This window comes from Manis javanica, chromosome 3 (assembly GCF_040802235.1).
Source record: "Manis javanica isolate MJ-LG chromosome 3, MJ_LKY, whole genome shotgun sequence".
NCBI lineage: Eukaryota > Metazoa > Chordata > Mammalia > Pholidota > Manidae > Manis > Manis javanica.
Genome location: NC_133158.1, coordinates 157,868,928 through 157,879,938, shown reverse-complemented (window position 1 = coordinate 157,879,938; position 11,011 = coordinate 157,868,928). Strand labels below are relative to the sequence as shown.

Below are 11,011 nucleotides of genomic sequence, written 5' to 3'. Positions count from 1 at the left end.
CAGCAGACAAATATATAAGCAAAATGTGGTATTATACATGCAATGGAATATCATTCAGACTTACAAAAGGAAGGAAATTCTGGCACAAGTCACAGCATGGATGAACCCTTTAGGGCTTGCTCAGTGAAATAAATAAGTCACAAAAAAGCAAGCACTGTATCATTCCACCTATATCAAGTAATTAAAGTACTCAAAATTAAAGAGATGGAATGTAGAATGGTGGTTGCTAGGGGCTGAGGGGAAAGGTGAAGGGAAAGTTATTGTTTAATAGGGTTTAGTTTTTCAAGATATAAAAGTACTAGAGATGGATGGTGGTTATGGTGGTACAACATTTTGTATGTATTTAATACCACTAAACTCTACACTTAAAAACAGTTAAGAAGGTAAATTTTATGTGAATTTTACTACGATATTTTAAAAATTGAATAAAAAAGATAAATACAAAATGAAATGTTGATAGGATTTGGATTTATATGAGTATCTGTATTTGTCAAAACTCAGCAATTGTGCACCTAAGATTTGTATGTCATTATATAAATTTTTCCTTTCAAATACTGAACTCTAATTAGTGATATGCATGCTGAATTATTTGCCGAGAAGCATACAAATATCTGCGATTACTTTGAAATGAATACAAAAAATAAGGTGGATTGTTAGATGGTAGTGACAGATGCAGGTGTGTGATAAAGCAAAAACACTGTGAATGCAGGTGTGTGATAAAGCAAAAACATTGTACTGTGAAGTACAATGTTAATAGTAGAATCTAGACTCTGCATGTATAGGTTATGGGTGTTTACTATAAAACTTTTCAACTTTGCTAAACGTTTGAAAATTTTAATAAAAATTTAGAAAAAAAGGTTTTTTGAAACACAAATGGAGGCATTCAGACATAATAGCAGTTTGGGGACATTTAGTTTAGGAGCAAGTAACCCTTCTTGTATTAATAGTTCTTGAAGATGTATTTATAGCCGAGTATACTCATTAATTTCATAATCATGAGCCATTTCATAATGATGTATAAAGTGTTCTCAATTTAACAAGTCATAAGAGTATGATGTATTTGGGAAACACTGTTATCCATAATAAAAATTAAACTATTCGCTCCTTAAATAGAAATTCTCAGTTAGTAAGAAAATTCAATTTTGCTGAAGAAGTTTCTTCCCTTGTAATGCTGACTAAAATGAAGTTTATTTCCAAATGAAGAGGCCTTTGGGACGTTAACCAAATCATACCCATGTAAAGCTTAGTTTATTTCCTTGTTTTTCAGAAACTATGGTTCCTTAATCCATTTAAGTTTCTGATAAATTCAGCAGTCAACTTGTTTTTTTCTAATCTTTTGAAAGGATGCACATAATTTTAATGTAATCTATTCCAACATCATTATGAATTACTCAAATTTAAATGAGATCAGTTGTGAAAAATAAGTATGTCTAGTTTGGTATCATACAGAAAAAAAAACTGTCTTAAAAGTAATCTTGCAGTGGATTCTAATGAATTCTGGTAATGGAACTAATGAAAACACAATATATTTGGCTGGCCCTCTTATTTATCTTTTGTTGGCCTTTTTAAAATGAAATTTATGTTTGTGCATGAAGCTGCTGTGTGAAGACAGCAGCATGTGGTCTTTTTAACCTTGTGAGGAAAAAACAACAGAAGATGGGCAAAAGCAATTAGGAAACAGGATAGAATTGAATATGGGTCGAGATGATGTTCATTTTACAAACCAAACTGTGTATTTACAGATTGAACACTTTCAGGTGATTTGCAAAGCTAACTTAAGTTTTTCCTACTTTCATTTTCTCAATGCTCTGTAGTAAAATGCCCAAATAAAATGCTTGCAGCAATTTTAAAATATAATTTTCCTTTCCAGTAGAAACAAAAGCATGTGTGTAAGTTTTCATGTACTGGAATTTCTTCACATGGTGTAAAATGAAGAAGTAGACATGCTGCCTTTTTTAAAAAAACTGTATTTCAACACAATTAGCATTTTATAAAAGAAACAAAGGCCACCCATTACATATTGTCAACAGCTGAAATGTAGGCCTTATAAGGACAGTTTCATTGTCTTTCACTGTCTCATCCCCAACATATAGTATTCAGTATAATAGTATATGATAAAGGTTTGTTGAATTTAAATCAAAATATGTGTATTTTAGTTCATCTCTTATGTGCTTACTTTGTGACCAATCATTCTCATTCTATGAAGAGTCCATTAACCATTTTCTTGTCTTCGTAACAATTCAGCATCAGAAGGATGTATGGTTCCAGCCAGAAAGACGTTGCTTTGGTGCTCCAGGTGTAAAGTGACAGGGACTGGATCACATCAGAACAGAAGAGAAAGGGCAAACCTGGGTGAGAGGAGGAAAACTCAGAATTTGGTGATAAACAGCAGGAAAGTCAAAGGCAGAATCTAGCATGACACCAAAGTCTAGACAACTGAAACAAAAATAAACTGACATAACTTTAATATTTTGGGAGGTTAATCTCCAATAATCTAGGGGGTCACGATTTTGAAGGAAACTGATAAAATAACTCATGCTATTGTAAATCCAGATTCTCTTAGAGTCAAGCCCCTTCATTTCACAGCATGCTAACTGATCTTCAGAGAAATGAGGTTGGCAGGTCGCACAGTTCAGCTAGTGGGAGAACAAAGCATCTTGTCTCTCTCCACAATGGTCTGCTTACTGCTTTGTCCCCAGGAACACACCTTTGAGTTTTGTGCTACTAACAGACTTCCTTCACATTAAGCTCACCCATCCACTCACAAATAATAAAGAGTATACCAGAAGCGATTAGTCCATATTCAGATTGTCATGCTGTGTTCTGAACATGTTCGCCTGTCTAGAGTGGCTGCATCCATAGGGGCATTGTTCATCATCTTGCTAGTGGCCTGCATCAGTTGAGAGGGCTATGTGACTCTTAACTTCTTAGACTGCAGTGATCATTCTCTCTCTTTCTAGATACACTGTCCACCATCTTTCTGTCTTGCTGTGTGCCTCAAGCAGTAAACTCTTAGATAATGTATTACTCGGGTCTCTCGCTTTCTGGTTTCCAATAGTTTTGGCCAAAGGAAGGCATGAGTGGGAGATCAAAGGTGGGGAAGGAAAAGACTGGGATAATTTTTCCTACTGCCTTTCCCTAGGACCACACTTCTACCCCTACCTCCAACACACAAACACACACACACACACACACACACACACACACACACACACACGCCCGGTCCATGTTTTCTGGCATTGCCTGCATCTCTTCACGGCCCCTAAGAATTGTTGGCCCCTTAATCATGGCTTTCTTAACCAAACTTCAGCACATTACTCTCTCCCCTTGTTCCTTCAGGCCCAGGGGTTGTTTATCTTTGGTAGCCTCCATCTCACTCTTTGCCCACACCTCTGTAAGCAGTCCCTGCAATAAAATCTTGAGTTGCACCTCTGAATGGAATTCTATTTCACACTGGGACACTGACTGGCACATTCAATAAAACTCAGCGTTAGTCAGTCCTGAATTTAAGCATAACTTAAATACTTATGCACATAATGACAAGGCCCTTAGAACTAGCTGTTTGTGCAACAAAAGGTTAAAAGAGTAAACCAATGTTTTCAGATGGATTTCATCACAAAATCCTGAGGCTTCCTTCTTATTCCATTTATATATATATATTCTTTCAAAGTTCACCACATTCTTTTTGCTTTCTAAAATCCTTCATCTTTTTTATGACATCTTGATGAATCACAGATTTGTCACTACTACAAAGAACCTCAGTGTAATAGGAGTCTAAGAATAGCATGCACAGTAACATGGAATTACACTACAGCCTGTGTCTTTCGAGACCGAGCAATCACAGATGCCAGCTCATATACATGGTCAGAGGACCACCCGGACTTAGAATTTCCTGAGTAGTAGTAACTTTTTAGCACACTGCCTACACATTTATAATAAGCATCTCTGGAAAAAATATTAGGTAAAAGAATTCATAAAATATTTAGAGATGGATAGTCATTTTTCACAATTGAACCTTCTAATATATGAGCCCATGGAGTCTCTGGTCAGTTAATTTAGAAATCCACGGACTTACTTCTGCTACATTCATTTACATTTTTTTGTTTTCCTTTATTTTTTACGAAACAAGATTTGTTTCCTAATATCAACATAGATTCAATGCTAAAGTTAGGAAAAATATGTGCCAGGGGATTTTTTAAAAAATTTTTTTCAATAATTACACTTGTCATTTTAATTTTTATTAAAAATTAAAGAAATCCAGGGGAACAATTTATAGACAACTGTACAATGTTTTAAACAGCTTTCCTATTCCTATTAAAGCTTTACATTTAAACTGTCTACATGATATGTGCTTACACAGGCTTGGGAATCTCAAATTTTAACCACACATGTGACATCAGCAGCTTTATTGCACGATGATCCACATAACACTGCATATTGAGTTCAGCCTAAGTCAAAAATTGCTATTCATAGGTGGGAGAGTAACAAAGCCTACCTACCCCTGAAATCCTCCGTGAAAGTCCTACTGGGTTGGGAGAGAGAGAAAGGGAGGGCTAGTTAAGGGCTATTAGCCTGAATAACAAATTTCCATTAAAAATAAATAAAAAATAAACAAACCTAACAGTTTTGATTAATCTATTAAAATATGAAAAAACATTTCAAAATGATTGGTTATAAAGTATATAACTGTAGTTTATGAGCATTTTAACTTCAAAACAATAAGCTAAGTTAAAAACCAAGAAAGAACATCTTTCAGAAATGAATGTAAAATTTCAATGAAATGTAATTCTTAAAGAATTTTAACTTTTAAAGGGGTGGACAGTCAGTATGGTTTTACTATCATTCCTGAACAATTAAAATTGTATTTTTACTTGTTTATATTACAATTATTATTAAACAATGCACCATAGAAAATGTCATACAATCAGTTACTTCATAGTTTGATATATTTAATGACACTAAAAATACATCAACTTTTCAAACATGTAAACATAACCAAGATAATCTGATATGTAATATTTGTGCCAAAAAATGAAAATCATAAGACACAATAAGAGGGCAAAAAGAACAAACATATCAAATATCAGTGTATCTTCACTAATATTTGTGAAAAATAGTTACTTGATATAAGCATAAATATTTTCATAGAGTAAGAAAAATTGAAGACAATTTTTCTGCAAAAAGTTACATAGAATAGAAAGTTTCATCATGTGTTAGCCAAGAACTTTTTGTTTCCTGCGAGAAAACATGTTTGCTACACATGCATGTAGACGTTATACCTAAGGGAACTCTTAAAAATGTCCTCAAGAATACAATTTGTGGTCTTAGGGGAAAAAAAAAAGCAGTATTCATTTTCCAGGCAATTTACTCTTCATATTAGTTACACACCTTAAAATAGATAATTTTCCACTTAAATATACTGGCCTTTTTATCTTCTCTTAGGACATAAGCATGATATCAAAATGAAAAACCAAACACAAAAGCAGCATAATAAATATTTTTTTATCCCCTCCGCACTTGAAGAAAAGGAATTTAAGTGTCAGCAATACCAGCTGACATAAAGAAATTAGACTTCCTGTTCCTAAAAAAAGAAAGACAATCCAGTTGCAAAGTTAACCATTTCAGAGTTGCTTAGGAGAGTGTCTTTACTCCTACCGTTTCAAAGGCGGAATAATGACATGGAGGCAACACGACTGTTTTAAGTTCTGTTTTAAGAAACATACACAAAAAACAAGCCCAGCGACAAGGTATGTAGATGGTATGTAATTAGTTATGGAAGTTAACATGAAGGCATTAACCTGGCTCACATTTTTCATCCTAAATCATATCAGATGCTTCAACTACAGGTTCTCTTGGTATTGTAGGTATTTTGCTGTGATGGGCTCTTCAAGTTGAATTCCCCCACTGCCCATTAATGCGAAAGCTGGATACATTGTGTGCGAGCAGTCCACCTGGCGCTCATAGAGGCATTTCATGTGATTCATGTCATAGAAACTCACTTTGCCTTTATCATAGTCAAGGAAAACCCCTATACTTGTTGGCATAGGAAGAACTCTATTTTCAGGTTCATTAGAAGAATTAGGTGATTTGGGTATAAAAAATTTCTTCATGCCTATGGTAACTAACGTAAAGGGCTGTGAAGAATCAAAACCGGCATCTTCACTTCTGCTGTCATGCCCGCTATCTTGCTCATACCTTGGACTCACTGCATCCTGGGGAGAACGGAGCCATTCTTGCAGTTTATCACTGGAAGCAACTCCTGCTTTCACCAGGTACGAATACGGTTCTACGCTGAACGCCCAAAAGTGTTTCCCTTTTGTGATTCCAACGTCTCCAATGATGTAGTCTAAGCTTGTGTAATAACCCACTTGGATACGTTCTGCCGCGAGCAGAAGACTGAATCCAGCCCTACTCTCCACACGGTCTCCCTTCAAGTTCAGCAAGAGATGTTCATTATTATATCCACATTTCTTATCAAAGAGGAAACTGAAAACTGGAGCTGGAGGCGTATGAAGTATCAATTCCTTGCTGGAAGGACTACAGATTGAGCCCTTGTAGGCTCTTACTCTGAAAGCATAGTTAGAGTTGCTCTCGAGATCTGAAATAACTTTACTTGTGCCACACACTTCTATCTCATTCCAAGACATCATTTCGTCATCTCTATTAATCTTCCGATATTCAAGGACATAGCTATCAGCTTTATCCTTCTCTGCATGGTGCCAGTTTATCAAAGCACTGTTATAGACTTTACTCTGTTCCTCATTGATCTCTGGCACATCTATTCCACTAGAGAAAAAGGACAATTCTCCCAGAAGTTCTGTTTGCTTAGCGGTATTAACAACATAGTCTTCAAAAGAAGTCTGAGCAGCAGGTCTAAAGCTCTTCAAGGATTCTGTCGCTTCCTGTAGTCTGAAGTGGAGCTGTTTTGCAGTCTGTACAAAGCAGGGCTGATCCGTCTCCTTAAGCACTTCCTGAGCGTACCCCACAAGTCCGTTGTGCTCTAGAAGTCCCTGATATTCTTCCATTTGAATCTGAAATTTGTCTAATCTTAGTTTCTTAGATGCATCGATTGCTTTCAAAACAGATGATTTTCTCTCTTCTAGAATTTTAAAGAGCTTTTCAAAATGTGTAACTGCCTCTTCTTTAGCCCTCTCTCCATTATACTCCGTTTCTTTCATTAGCAAATTTAGTTCAGAAATTTGACTCTTCACCTGGCTCTCCTTGCCAATAAGGTAATCAATATTCTTTGAAAGCTTTTCCTTTAAGGTTTTGTAGGCACTGCTCATAGTGGTCACACGGTGATTGGCATGATTACCACCCAATTTACAGAGATGACAAACCAATCTCCTACATAATTCACAGTACATGTTTATTCTCTCTGTTTCATGTTCTGGGCACATTAAAACCTTGGGTCTAAAATTAGTGGTTGGGCCCACATACTCATGCTGAGCTTTTATAGTTCCCCAAGGATGATAAATTTTGAAGCACTCATTGCAATAGCTTGCACAGCAGTCCATGCAACTTTTTGTGGATTCTTGAAATGGCGGTTTACAAAGATCACACATAATGGTCGTGGCTGCCCTGGCTGCCTGCCGGTATCTTTCAACGATAGTTTCCAAAGTGAAATTTCGGAATAGGCCGTTGATTCCTCGCTCTCCAAGATCCACACCATGCTCACAGCCAGGGCAAGGAAACGTAGTTGCTCTAGCGGTCAAGGAATTGCGCTTCCAGCCTGGTCTGTTAATTCTGTCCATTTTATCCATGCTAGGGGAGGGCAGCCAAAGTCGAGGACTGCTCTGATGGGAGTTGTCTGATCCCACATTATTGAATGAATCATCAAGTATCAGTAAGAGTTCTTTTACACATTTATGACAGATACTATGTTGACAAGGGAGAATCAACGGGTGGGTAAACAGCTCCTTGCATGCAGGACAAATGAGCTCTCTTTCGATATTCTTAATGGCAATCAGCGAGTCTGAGCCATCGCCTTCCATGCCAGCCTTCCGCCAGCTGGCATCAGCGGCAGCGGCCCGAACACGAGGACGGGCAGCCCGGCAGGGTCCGGTGGGAGGATCCCTGCGGCGGCCGGGGAGCCTCGGATGGTAGCCGGAGGGCGGGCTGATCAGCGGGCCCCGGCCAGCGGACCGAGGCGGCGAGACGCACAGGCACGGAGGGCCGAGCTTCGCGGCCGGCGTCGGCACCACACTCCCGCCCGGCGGCCGGCTGCGGCGGCGGCTCCTGCGGACCGCGGCTGGGCGGGCGGCGGCGCGAGGGGCGGGGCCAGACGGGGCGGGGCTGCACCGTCGCCCGGGCAACAGCGCCCACCGCACAAAGCCCTCTGTCCGCCCGCCGCCGTCGCCCCCTGCCGGGGTGGGCAGCCTCCGAGCGGCGGCCCGCAGTGTGGCAGCCGCAGTGCAGCGGGGCGCGGCCCCTCCGCCCTTCGGTGCCCTCTCTCTACACCCCTGCCAGGGGGATTTTAACAAGAAGAAAATTTAAATACCAGAAGGGTCTCAAAAACATTTCCATTCACACTGTTTTGCACTCCACTCCTTCGTAACTTCTCAGACAACGGGTAGAGGACATTATCCTGAATCTGGAACAAGAAACCAGAATTTTCAGGCTGACTCTCTGTTTAACTGTAACACTGTACAAAAAAAAATACCTTTTCCTGGCTAGAATTTTGTCTAAGACATTTGGATTAGAAATTCATTAAGATCCCTTTCAGATTTTGGATTCTATATTCTGCCTATAAATTGACATTTTTCTCTTTACCATCTCAGGAAGATAGCCTAAGGGAGTGTCTGTTTCATAAGAGGGAACTGCCTGGGAACAAAGCAGGGAGGGGTTGACTGACGGGAAAACTGCTTTAAATGCCTAGTGCTCCAAATAACACACTCAGTGACACCCTTCATTCAAATAGTTGTGGGTGGCCACATGCCAGGGAGGCTTGAGGAGAGAATATACAGTCTCTAACTTTAGTTTTATTGTGAAGACTTTCCTCAGAATCTTCCCTCCGGCTTTTCATAACGATGTAGCAAAGCCTGTCTCTCTGCCTGTTACCCAGTGGGACTCCCTGGTAAAATGCCCACGGATGTCTTTAGACAGGACATCTCCTTGTCATGCACCTGGATCTCCTTGCGATGTTCAAAAGGATTTATGTCCACCATTGTCCTCATAAAATATTTAATTACTTCACCATCCTCTAAACTTTAGTCCCTCCAACACCTGGCTACTTTTGTTGGGTTTTCAGCCATCACTTTGACTAAATTTAGTCACCTATGAACCTTTATTTCTCTAGGGCTTCTAGCTGTTCACTGCCAACCATCTTGCCAGGTGCCATAGCTGCCATCAGTAGTTGTTTTGGGGCCTCCTCTTCAGTCTTGCAGAGATAGTTCTTGCTACTGGAGAATTCTAGTTCATGGCTTCTCTCTCATACCTGTTGGGGTATAAATTCAGGGATGATTGTTTATTTTGGGGAGAAAGAAAGGGAATGACACACAGCCCTATAGCCACTGAAATCCTTATAAGATGATCAGGTCACAGTTATCATCACTTTTCCTAAGGGCATTATGCCTCACCAGTTCCCCTATAGGGATACAAAATATAGCTTTTGGATTCTGTATTCTTCCTATAAATTGGATAGGATTATGGAAAGTGTACAATAGGTATATAGGAAGAATTTGGAGGATCTTCACTGAGGAGATGAGCATAAGAAACACCAGGAGTTTTAACATTAACTTAATTTTTCCTCATGTACTACAGAAGGGTTGGCTGTGCATCTTGGCAACTGGCTCATAAAGATCTCTCTCTCTCTCTCTCTCTCTCTCTCTCTCTTTCCCATCTTCCCACTCCCTTCCCCACTCAATTTCTCTTCTCTCCCTTCTCTTTTCTTCCTCCTGCCTATTGATCTCCTTTCCTAAACCCCATCCTTGGGAAATTTCCCATGGTTTGTCTTCTCTTTCGTCTTACAAACCCAAGCTCCCACTTGAGTTATTGGTTTCCTCTGTAATTTCCCCCAGAGTCCTGAAAATGAATAATAATTTATTTGAGATGGAAAATTTGGGATTATCTTTATTTAATATACTCAGTTATGCTCAAAAGGTATTTTTCAGCAGCTCTCCCCAATACACAGAGTTATAGAATCTTAGCTCAGCCAAGGATGACTTTAGATCACAGAACTTGTTTACAGTGTGTCTTTACACAGAACATCCTAAATTCAATAATGATCTCAGGAATGCAAATCTAACACTCTGGTTGACCTTTATAGTGCCCAGACTTAACTGCAAGATCCTCTATTCTTAATCTATCGTCTGTTTTATTTCCCTTTTCTATTTCCAGCTTCTTTTTTTTCCAATTATTCCCCCACAGAAATGAATGAGTCATGACTTGGTGGAACCAAAATGCTCTCAGCCATAGAAAAGTAAATAGAAGTAAATCCTGGAATAAAGTTTCTACTGAGTAGAATTATGTAACTGCCAATCTGGTCCCAAGCACTTCCTGTGCAGGGACAAGGGGGTAAGGATTTAGCAGAAGGTTGAGAGAGGTACTTTAACATTTGTTTTCATACAGGGACCCAGGAGAAAAAGAACTGATGGAAAGAAATGGAGATTATTGCCCAGCATTTGCTACCTGCCCAACCACTTGAACTCATCTTAATCTCTTCATGACATGATGGGCCTGAAAAGAGGTTATTTTTAAGGGACTCTGGGTAGAAATACTGCTGTTTCTGGACTGAGGTGACACAGGGTAAAACAGAGTTGGAGAGAAGGTAGTTCCTCCTTGTCCACACAGAATTTAGCACATCTCCAGCCCTACAAGGGTGAGCATATTTGGGCACATCCCTGGATAGTACCTTTGATGTGCACATTGATGTCCTTGTAATATTCTGAGTAGGTACTTTGCCACCACCCATATTGCTGTTACGCTTCTAGCAGCTTCACAGAGGAGTCAGAACAGGGAGAAAAGGAGTAGATGGATGCCATCTGTTATTGCAGGTGATAATAAGTGTGTG

The 11,011-nt window shown here is 39.3% G+C and overlaps 1 pseudogene; it reads right to left on the bottom strand.

Moving 5' to 3' along the window:
- Positions 1-1,886: 1,886 nt before the first annotated feature.
- The window catches only part of LOC108392795 (E3 ubiquitin-protein ligase TRIM36 pseudogene), a 48,329-nt pseudogene continuing 39,204 nt past the window's right edge, over positions 1,887-11,011 (bottom strand).